Here is a 9,540-nt window from a genome sequence, read left to right as displayed (position 1 = left end):
CCCTAGTTGGGCTAAAAAAAAAAATCATGGCATCTTAGTTGGGCTTAAAAAATTTGTGGCACCCTTTTTGAGCTATTATAAATATAAAAATGTAGCTACAATTATCCTTAGAGCGGTTTAGTATGAAGAAAAAAACAGTGTAAAGTAAAGAACTGTATATTTAATATTTTAATGATTGGAGAAGTTTGTCGGGGGGTGCGGTCACCAAAGAACAACATAAATAAACAAAACCATATTTATTTATTTTATGCCGACGTTTCGACCTGAGTTTCAGGTCTTCATCAGGGGCGTAGAAGGTAGGCCTGCAACTGCTGAGAAGCAGAAACTCAAATCGAAACGTCGGCATGAAATAAATAAATATGGTTTTGTTTATTTATGTTGTTCTTTGCTGACCGCACTCCCCGACAAACTTCTCCAATCATTAATCTACGGTCAACTATCTACACCTCATTTAATATTTTAGTTTAAAAATTTTTAAAAAATATTTTGAGAAAGTGGTATTCGCTCGCGGCAAATCTGGCATTATCCAAGGTACCAGGGCATCCACTTCGGGCATCACTACACTATAGTAAGCTTAATCTAAAGCCAGTTTTATATAATTACCAGAAGCCAATGGTTAATACTATTTCAGGAACATCCATCAGTTCTGTTAACTGGCTCTTTTTTTTCGGCTGAAATCGATGGATTGCTTTAACTCAGATTTGTCAATTTTTTAAAAAAATATTTATTTATTGCTATTTACAACTGTATTTAGTGAATCCGATCTAAGTTAAATTGGAGTGTTACAGGCATGTAGAGGAACTACCCATTGGTAGCACTCTAATGACATTTTACTTTAGCTGGTCTCGTGGCCATCTTCTTTTCAGGCCCCTCGGAGGATTGGCAGGAATGGAAGAAGATGCAAGGTCAGAAACTAGGGGGCTTGAGTGGTTAAGGAGTTTATAATGGAAGAAGTGATATCTGGTTCGAGCTAGATCGGTTACATAGGGAACATTATGGTCTTTATGTATGATTTTATTTGCGACAAGGTAAGGAGCATTGAGGATTTTGGATTGTAAGGATTGAATACGAGAGGAATTCGAAGGTTTAGTGGAACCCCAAAGCTCAACTACATATGTCCAGATTGGCCTTATTACAGTCATGTAGATCAGTCTTTTGTAATGTGTTGGAAGTTTAGACTGTTTGTCTAGTAAGAGCTGTAATAGTCGAAATAGACGTGCAGTTTCCTGTGTTTTCAGTCTTGTGTGAGGATTCCAGGTTAATCGTTTGTCCAAATGTAGTCCAAGGTAGCGGATCTGTTCGACAGGAGTAAGAGTAACATCTTTAAATGAAACTGTAGGGCAGTCAGTAGGTTTTCGACGAAGGGTAAAGGTGATTTGATGGGATTTATCTTAATCCTCCAATCACGACACCATTCTTCGAGGGCTGTGATATCGATTTGTCAATTTTAAACTATAAATTCTAAAAGGATTAAAAATATTGGCACACATAATTCTGAATATATAATATAAGAAATTTGGACCAAGCATTAAATTTTATGCAACGAAAATAAACATTTTGTCAAAACAGAGTAAATTGTTCAATTTCTCTCCCAATACATTCAAAAGTGCAGAATTGTGGAAAAATCCTAAAAGGTGTGATTTTGTGGAGTATTAAATTTTGATTGTTTTTTCCATAGTTCGAATTTTGGTCGAGGTTGGCAGAGCTTTAAGTTAGGGAACAAGCCATGTAATTGTACGAAAATCCGGTCTCTAGTTATAATAAAGCTGTTTTCTTTTTCTTGTATTCTTTTTAGTTCTTTTTTAATTTCTTTCTTTTCTTCTTCTGAAGTTCGTTTGTATGATACTATGTGTTTATGCTTAATACCGTTCATAAAGGCATCAATGATATGCATGATTCAGTGTCTGCTACTGAGTATATCAAATACCATAGTCAAGGCCGGTGTATGCTGTCCGTTTCTGATTATTGATTGAATTGGCGTTCATATGGATGATAAGCTGATACAAGGATTAAAGTTATCTACTAGTTCCGATATTTTTAAGGTTGGGATTTTCTTTATACATTACATAAATACGAAAGAACCGTGCAGTTTACTGATACCCGTTCAATGTCCCACGGATAACGGTGAGTCTATAAAATATTTCATATATTTCTTGAAGGGTGTTATATAAGGGTGTCATATATTTGTTGAAGGGTGTTCTCCCCATCTCCAATATGACTCTTCAAAAAACCGGAAACCTGAAGACATATTATTAAATTTCTAGCTGCAAACGTCCATAGGTCAGCTATAATAACTATAAATTGAGAATTAATTATTATTACCAATTATTATATGATTACAACATTAGTAATGTGATGACTCATTTTTCTATATTGGATTCTGTGGAAATATTCCTGTTTAAATAATAATTTAATAGCTTAATAAAAGTTTTACACTCTGTCAAATAAATCAATATTTATTTAGAGGCAATGCTTTTAGAAATAACAGAACAACAAATCAAGTCAAAAGTTTAGCTGCTATGAAGTAGCCTTGTACTTAAGTCATAACAATATAACATAATAGATAGAAATAGTTTGGGTGGGCTTAAATTATGTTTCTGTTTTTTTGATAATTGATAGCAATATGATGAGATTTACTTCAATTCTTCAGTGTTTTTATTATTTGTTATTACTATTATTTCAAGGGTTGTGATGTAGGATTGAAGAGTTTGGGATACAAATTGATTGGCCATTATTCACTGATATCACACATCGGCTTACGTGATAATGATGCTTAAATGAACATTGGGCTAATGTGCAATCATCCCATTCAACATATTGGTGTTTCATAGCAGTAGGTAGAGATTAACCTTGGAGGCAAATACTATTTATTTCCAATTCGTATTGGACCGTACTGGACACCAGAGTTGCCTGAGATGGTTCATCATTCTTTTGTTTTATTTTATTTTTTTCTTAAACTAATTATTTATTTGTTGTACAATATTACATATTGGTTTATTAAAAAAGAATATTTTGGTTTGCTTCATAAATCAAGTTATATTCTATGAGTGCTAGAATATTTTCAACAAATTTGATGTTTCTTACTTAATGAATAAAATCTCAAATACATCAATTCAAATTAGTATATTGAGAAATTTATTTCAAATTTAGGATTAGTTAGATTGTGCCTATCATATTTTTTTGTAGTACTTTCATTAAGTGATATTAAATGGTGTAGATCTCTTTTTAAAAATAACAATGAATACCATTTATATTATAGTATTTTTGGAAAACGAAAGATTATTTGAGAATTTCACTAATGAATATAAATCTATTTCAGACATGAGGACGTTGGGACTTCCCGTTCTTACTATCCTAGCAACTATTTCAAGTTTCTCTTGTTTGGCTGCACCTTTAGAACAAAACAACAACTTTGTTGAAAAGCCAAAAGCCTATTTTATTCCTCATGTAATTCCTGATAAATTTTTATACACATATATAACATAAGCTCATATTTATCTGCCACTAGTTTGCATGTAAGTAGAAAAAAATTGATTAACTACATATTTTTTCAGGTGAGGGCAAAACGAGAGTTCGGGGGAATGCCAAGTTTTTCTATAACTGGCAAAGGTTCTAATAAATCAGGCTTCATCAAAGAATCCATAGCAGGGCTGGTCTGGGGGAATGATAACACTAAAATAATTGGGAGAGGGTCCGTTAAGTACAGCTGGGCGCAAGGAAGGGATTCAAATACTGTCTACAGTGCCGGAGGAACAATCACCCATAATATATTCAGGGATGAAAATACCGGCAGCGAGTTGGACGTAAATGCAGGATATGACAAGACGTTTGTTGGTCGTTATAGAAGCGGGCAGTACACTGCTGGGCTCACCTACAGGTTAGAAAATTATTAGTATTTTTTTTTTTTTTTTTACAACAAAGGCATCTTATTGTTTCAGTCACAAGTCCATTGGCCAAGAGTGAATGCTCCAGTGTTTGGAATACAAAAATACCAATGCTGGAAATCCAAACCTGATATTTTTATGGGAACCTTACACCGTAATAATATTTATACCGTATTTTTGTGAGGAGCTTGCTAATTTGTGTAAAATTAAGTTTCTGTCTTATTAGATTTCTGTCAAAGCATCAGTTTTGAAGATTTGTAATAAACAGGGTATAATAGTAATATGTACTGTTTGTAAAGGGCCTTTTATTTAATACAGAGAACAGATCGAAAGTCATGGAATTATGGTATATAAGTGGTTCTTTTTTGTGAGATAATATTTCATTGTAATTTGTGATAATATTGATTGTAGTGGGCCCGCTTGCATCACAAGCTTATGTGAAAATATGTCAATGTACCAATGAATTAGAGTTAGTTAGTAAAAAAAAATTCTTTTCTGCATAACTGAAAACCTGACAAGCATAATAACAAACATTTTTTATTTATTTATCATTGCTGGAAATCCACGGTTAAAAGTGATATTTGTCGATGTAGAATAATGTTGATATTTAATATATCACTAATTACTATCGTATGTGTGTTTTAGGTTCCCCGGTTGATTGATACGATTGAAGAGCATGGATATATTTATTAAGAGGAAAGGCATGGTGGAGAATAATACCAAAACAAATCACATCACGATTTTATTTATTTACTTTTATTTATCCAACCTTCACTCTTTTCCGTGAAGACCAATAAAGTTAACGAAGGTTAAGCAAGCTGAAATCCTACACTGTTTCTTTTCTTTCACATATAAAAACATACGCTGCAGCAAAAAAAATGCTGTCATCAGATTAGCAGAATAAATCAATTTTATGCAGAAAAGCTGTCTGGAAATTTAGAAATATATTCTTGCGGAAAAGAATAACGCTGGAGCTGGAGTACAATATGAAGATCATGGAGAAATAAACTCAGACGAGTTTTTCTCAATGCCTAATCAACTTCATTTATATTTTTAAAAATAAGGGCCTTATTTGATGAGTAATAGAGATTTCTATCTTCACTAACATACCTGCTTTTTCATTTCCTGTAATCACTTCTAGCTTAGTATTAATTACTGCATTATTATCCCTTCCCGTAAATACTTCCTGAATCGATAAATTTCTACATATTACTGTATAAACATTGAGTTCAGCAGTTATTTGATAAATTTCTCAACAAGTGAAAGCAGGAAAGGAAAACAAAAATTAATAGAAAAAATATATAGTAATTAAGGATGCATATAAAGATTTTAACCTTAAATAAGTTGACTTTTTTAACTAAAGTTATTATTAATTCGAGTCCTGGTAGTACAAGAGCCGAAGAGGAGAAAAAAGGCAGTTATCTCACCCCAATTTTTGATTATTTTAATGAAACCTATGTATAATTAGTAGTCAAAATTCATTAGTCTGCCAAGTATAGGTAGGGGAAATAAAAAATGGCGGCTGTTTCAAGGCGATAAAAAAAAAAATAATTTTTCATTCGGAGCTCTATGTCTCAAAAAGTAGGAACAACACAAGAAAATGTAAGAGAACGTCATTTAATGAAGAGCAAATTTGCTAAAATATGAGCCCTAATAGAGTTTTTGAGGTATAGATTTTTAAAAAGCAACATTTCATAAAATGTTGTATGGGACGTACTATAAGATCAGTAGTTAGTGAATTTATTTTGAAAAATCTATATCTGAAAAACTATTTGACGTATAGATTGGTCTAACTACTAGGAAGGAACTATTGGTCTCTAAAAGCACTCAAATCAAAGCTAGCTTAATGAGCTATAAAGTATTTTATGATGTTTATCTTCGTAGAAGTCATAGTTTACATGAAATTTGCTAAAATAAATTGATTTATAGATATTTGGACAAATTTTCATTTGCCAAATTTATTAAGTAAGTTAAATTTCCTTTATTTTGTGTGTTGATAGACATATGTACGTCTTATGCATCTAAAGATATATTTTTTTTCCAAAAATCCAATATTTTATAGGAGCAACTACGAATTAACATTTTGTGAGTTTATTTTGTCAAATATCATAAAAACTACTACTCCTACAAAGATAAACATAATAAACTATTTTGTAGTAAATTTAACTAGCTTTCATTTGAGCGCTGGCAAACATCCGTACGTCCAATTGTTTCTGAAATGATGTTTTTCATAAATCAAACTTATTGTCCGAATAACTATAAATCAATTTATTTTAGCAAATATCATGAAAACTACTATTCCTACGAAGGTAAAGGTCATAAACTTATTTATAGTCCATTAAACTAGCTTTAATTTGAGTGCTAATAGACATCTGTACATCTCATGGTTCCTGAGATATAGATTTCTTAAAATAAATTAGCTAACTACTAATCTTTCAGAAGATTTTTAAGAAATTTTGCTTTTTAAAAACCTATATCTCGAGAACTATTGGACGTAAATAGCTCTTTTAGGGCTGATATTTCAGCAAATTTACTCTTCTTTAAATAATGTTCTCTTAGATTTTCTAGTGTGGTTGGTAGTTTTTAAGATATAGAGCTTCGAATGAAAAATTAATGTTTTTTAAAGGTTTTGAAACAGCCACCATTTTTTATTCTCAGACTCATCAATTTAGACTTGTTTTCATACATAGTTTTCATTAAAATAATCAAAAATTGGGGTGCGATAACTGCCTTTTTTTCTTACCGGCTCTTGTACTATGGCCTCCTGCATCAGCCTCCACCAATCATTACGATCTTATGCCCCCACCATCCAGTTCCTCACTTCCATCATGGTCCTGGCATCACCACTCACACCATCACTCCATCGAAGGCATGATCTTCCTCTGTTACTATTTTCCTTGGCAGATCACTCTCAGCCACCTCAGTCTATTGAGCCTCACAAGCTGGACAACGTCTGGTTCCTTATATAAAACTTTGAGATCTTTGTTTATTCGACATGTTTGGTCAACCTTGACAGCTCCAAACATTTTACGGAGAATCTTCCTCTCCAAGACCATTACATTTTACTCACCAGCATTGGAGATAGTCCACGTTTCCGAGCCATACAGAAGAATTGGCCGAATAATTGTTTCATACAAATAAATCTTGGTGTCCTTAGACAAGGCACGGCTCCCAAAATAGGTATTAAGGCAATAATAACAGCGGTTGGCACATAGGACTCTTCGTTTAATTTCGGAGTCCACAACATTGTCTTGGGTTATGAGCGATCCAAGATACACAAACTCGGGGGACTTTTCCAAAAGTATATTCTTCGATCCTGATTTTTTCACCGGGCCTGGGGATTTCCTCTGTGACCTTTTATTTGGTCTTTTCTACATTCACTTCAAGCCCAAATTTTCTTGTTGCTTCAGCTAATTTCATAAGTCTATCAGAGACAGCTGTCCAGCAATGTCAATGTCATCAACAAAAGCAAGAAGCTGTATTGTAATGCTGAACATTGTTCCGCCTACTTGAATTCCAGATTCTCCTAATGGTCTTTTCAAGAGCTAAATCAAAGAGGAGGCAGGCCAATGCATCCCCCTGCCTTAGTCCTCTACCTGAGACAAATTCATCAGATCTTGCTCCCCCAATCTGCACCATGCATCTCACCTCTCTCATGGTTAGTTTAACCATTCTAATTAACTTCTCAGAGATGTTGAATTACCACAGTTAATACTTTTAACTAAATTTTTTTAACGGCAAATTTCTGAGTTAATCTTTCATTATGATCCATTTCTTAATCTGTTTGTAATTTAAAGAATTAAAAAAGTAATTTGAATAGGTACTAAGGAGACGAACCATATTGACGGTTTTTAAATCTACCAACTTGTAATAAATGCTTGTCACTTAAGAAATTCATCCAGAATTTCAGATGGAATGTATCAAGTTGAGAGGTTTTGAAATTGATGCCATGATATGTTATTATCTAAAGTATAAGCTAACACTAGTAAGCTTATTTTAGAGGGACTTTTACTTAGTTACCCGAAGCCATAATATTAATATTATTTCAGGTTTAAATAAATACTTTTCCAATGGTTAATACTATTATAGTATATGTACCGCCGAGCTAGCTAGGGAACAAAACATGCAATTGCACGAAAATCCGTTCTCTAATCATAATAAAGCAGATTCCTTTTTCTTCTTAATACTTTTTAATTTCTTTCTTTTTTGACCCATATCACAGCCCTCGAGGAATGGTGTCGTAATTGGAGGATTAAGATAAATTCCAACAAATCCCAGCAAATAACCTTTACCTTTCGTCGTAAACCTGCCGACTGCCCTACAGTATACTTTAATAATGTGGCTCTTACCCCTGTAGAACATATTCGTTAACTTGGACTACACCTTGATAAACGACTAACCTGGAATACTGAAAAGAAATGAAACTGCACTTTGATTCCGACTATTACAGCACTAACTAGACAAACGGTGTCAACTTCCAACGCATTATAAAAGATCGATCTACATGACAATAATAAGGCCCATCTGGACATACGGAATTGAGCTTTGGGGCTCCACTAAACCTTCGAATTCCTCTCGTATCCAATCCTTACAATCCAAAATCCTTCGTAAAATCCTTAATGCTTCTTACTTTGTTACAAACAAAATCATATATAAAGACCTTAATGTTCCCTATGTAACCGATCTAGCCGGAACCAGATATCACTCCTTCCATTACAAACTCTCTAACCACTCAAACCTAGTTTCTAACCTTGCATCCTCTTCCATTCCTGACAATCCTCCGAGGCGCCTGAAAAGAAGATGGCCACGAGACCTGCTAATGTAGAATGTTATTAGAATGCTACCAATGGGTAGTTTCTCTACACACCAGTAAAACTCCATTTTAACTAAGATCAAATTTACTGAATATATTATATAATATACAGTTGTAAATTTCAATAAAGATATTTTTAAATTTTTTTTTCTTTTTTGAAGTACGTTTCTATGGCCTCTTCTGATTTTCCACTAAAAAAAATATCTGGGATTTATTCTAATAATTCTTGCCAAATCAATACTCTTTAAACAGGTAGGTTTTTAGTTATTTTTCGCCTCAGGTTTTTTTATTTTAGTTGGGTTGCATTCAATCGCAGTTTCTCTTCCGAATAACCTTTAACAATGATTGACTAAAATTATAATCAGTTCTATTTCTGAATTGGATTCGGTGTTTGTGAAAGATTTCCAACAGGAGATCTCTATTCCATCTTAGATAATAGAGATTAATATTGGGTATTCTAAGCTACTAAGTAACTAAAACAGTGGTGGACAATAAGTGGGAAAACCTAATGTTTCTAATAAATTAATAATAATAATTAATAAAATCTAATATTTGCAAACCATATTATCCAGTAATCGGTACCTCCTATCAAATACTGAAACCACTCAGTATTATAAAAAATCTGAATTTTTTTTGTTTTATTTATTAAATTTTAAACCAGATTCCTGGTGGGCCTTACATGGTTGATATAACTTATATTATATATATTTTCTTCTTTAAATAATGTTCTCTTAGATTTTCTAGTGTTGTTGGTAGTTTTTAAGATATAGAGCTTCGAATGAAAAATTAATGTTTTTTAAAGGTTTTGAAACAGCCACCATTTTTTATTCTCAGACTCATCAA

At 32.9% G+C, this 9,540-nt stretch overlaps 1 protein-coding gene across 1 annotated transcript in view; it reads left to right on the top strand.

Annotated features, from left to right (window-relative positions):
* The first annotated feature begins 2,081 nt into the window (after window positions 1-2,081).
* The window catches only part of LOC106680554 (uncharacterized), a 19,615-nt gene continuing 12,156 nt past the window's right edge, over window positions 2,082-9,540 (top strand). Inside the window, exon 1 of the mRNA XM_067049329.1 lies at window positions 2,082-2,124. The gene's annotated coding sequence lies outside the window, so the exon portion shown is untranslated. The remainder of the gene's footprint in view (window positions 2,125-9,540) is intronic.

The sequence above is a fragment of the Halyomorpha halys genome, unplaced genomic scaffold (assembly GCF_000696795.3).
Source record: "Halyomorpha halys isolate HHAL.00 unplaced genomic scaffold, Hhal_1.1 Scaffold267.1, whole genome shotgun sequence".
Taxonomy (NCBI): Eukaryota; Metazoa; Arthropoda; class Insecta; order Hemiptera; family Pentatomidae; genus Halyomorpha; species Halyomorpha halys.
Note: the sequence above shows the minus strand (reverse complement) of the source record. Positions and strands in the feature narration are given on the sequence as shown.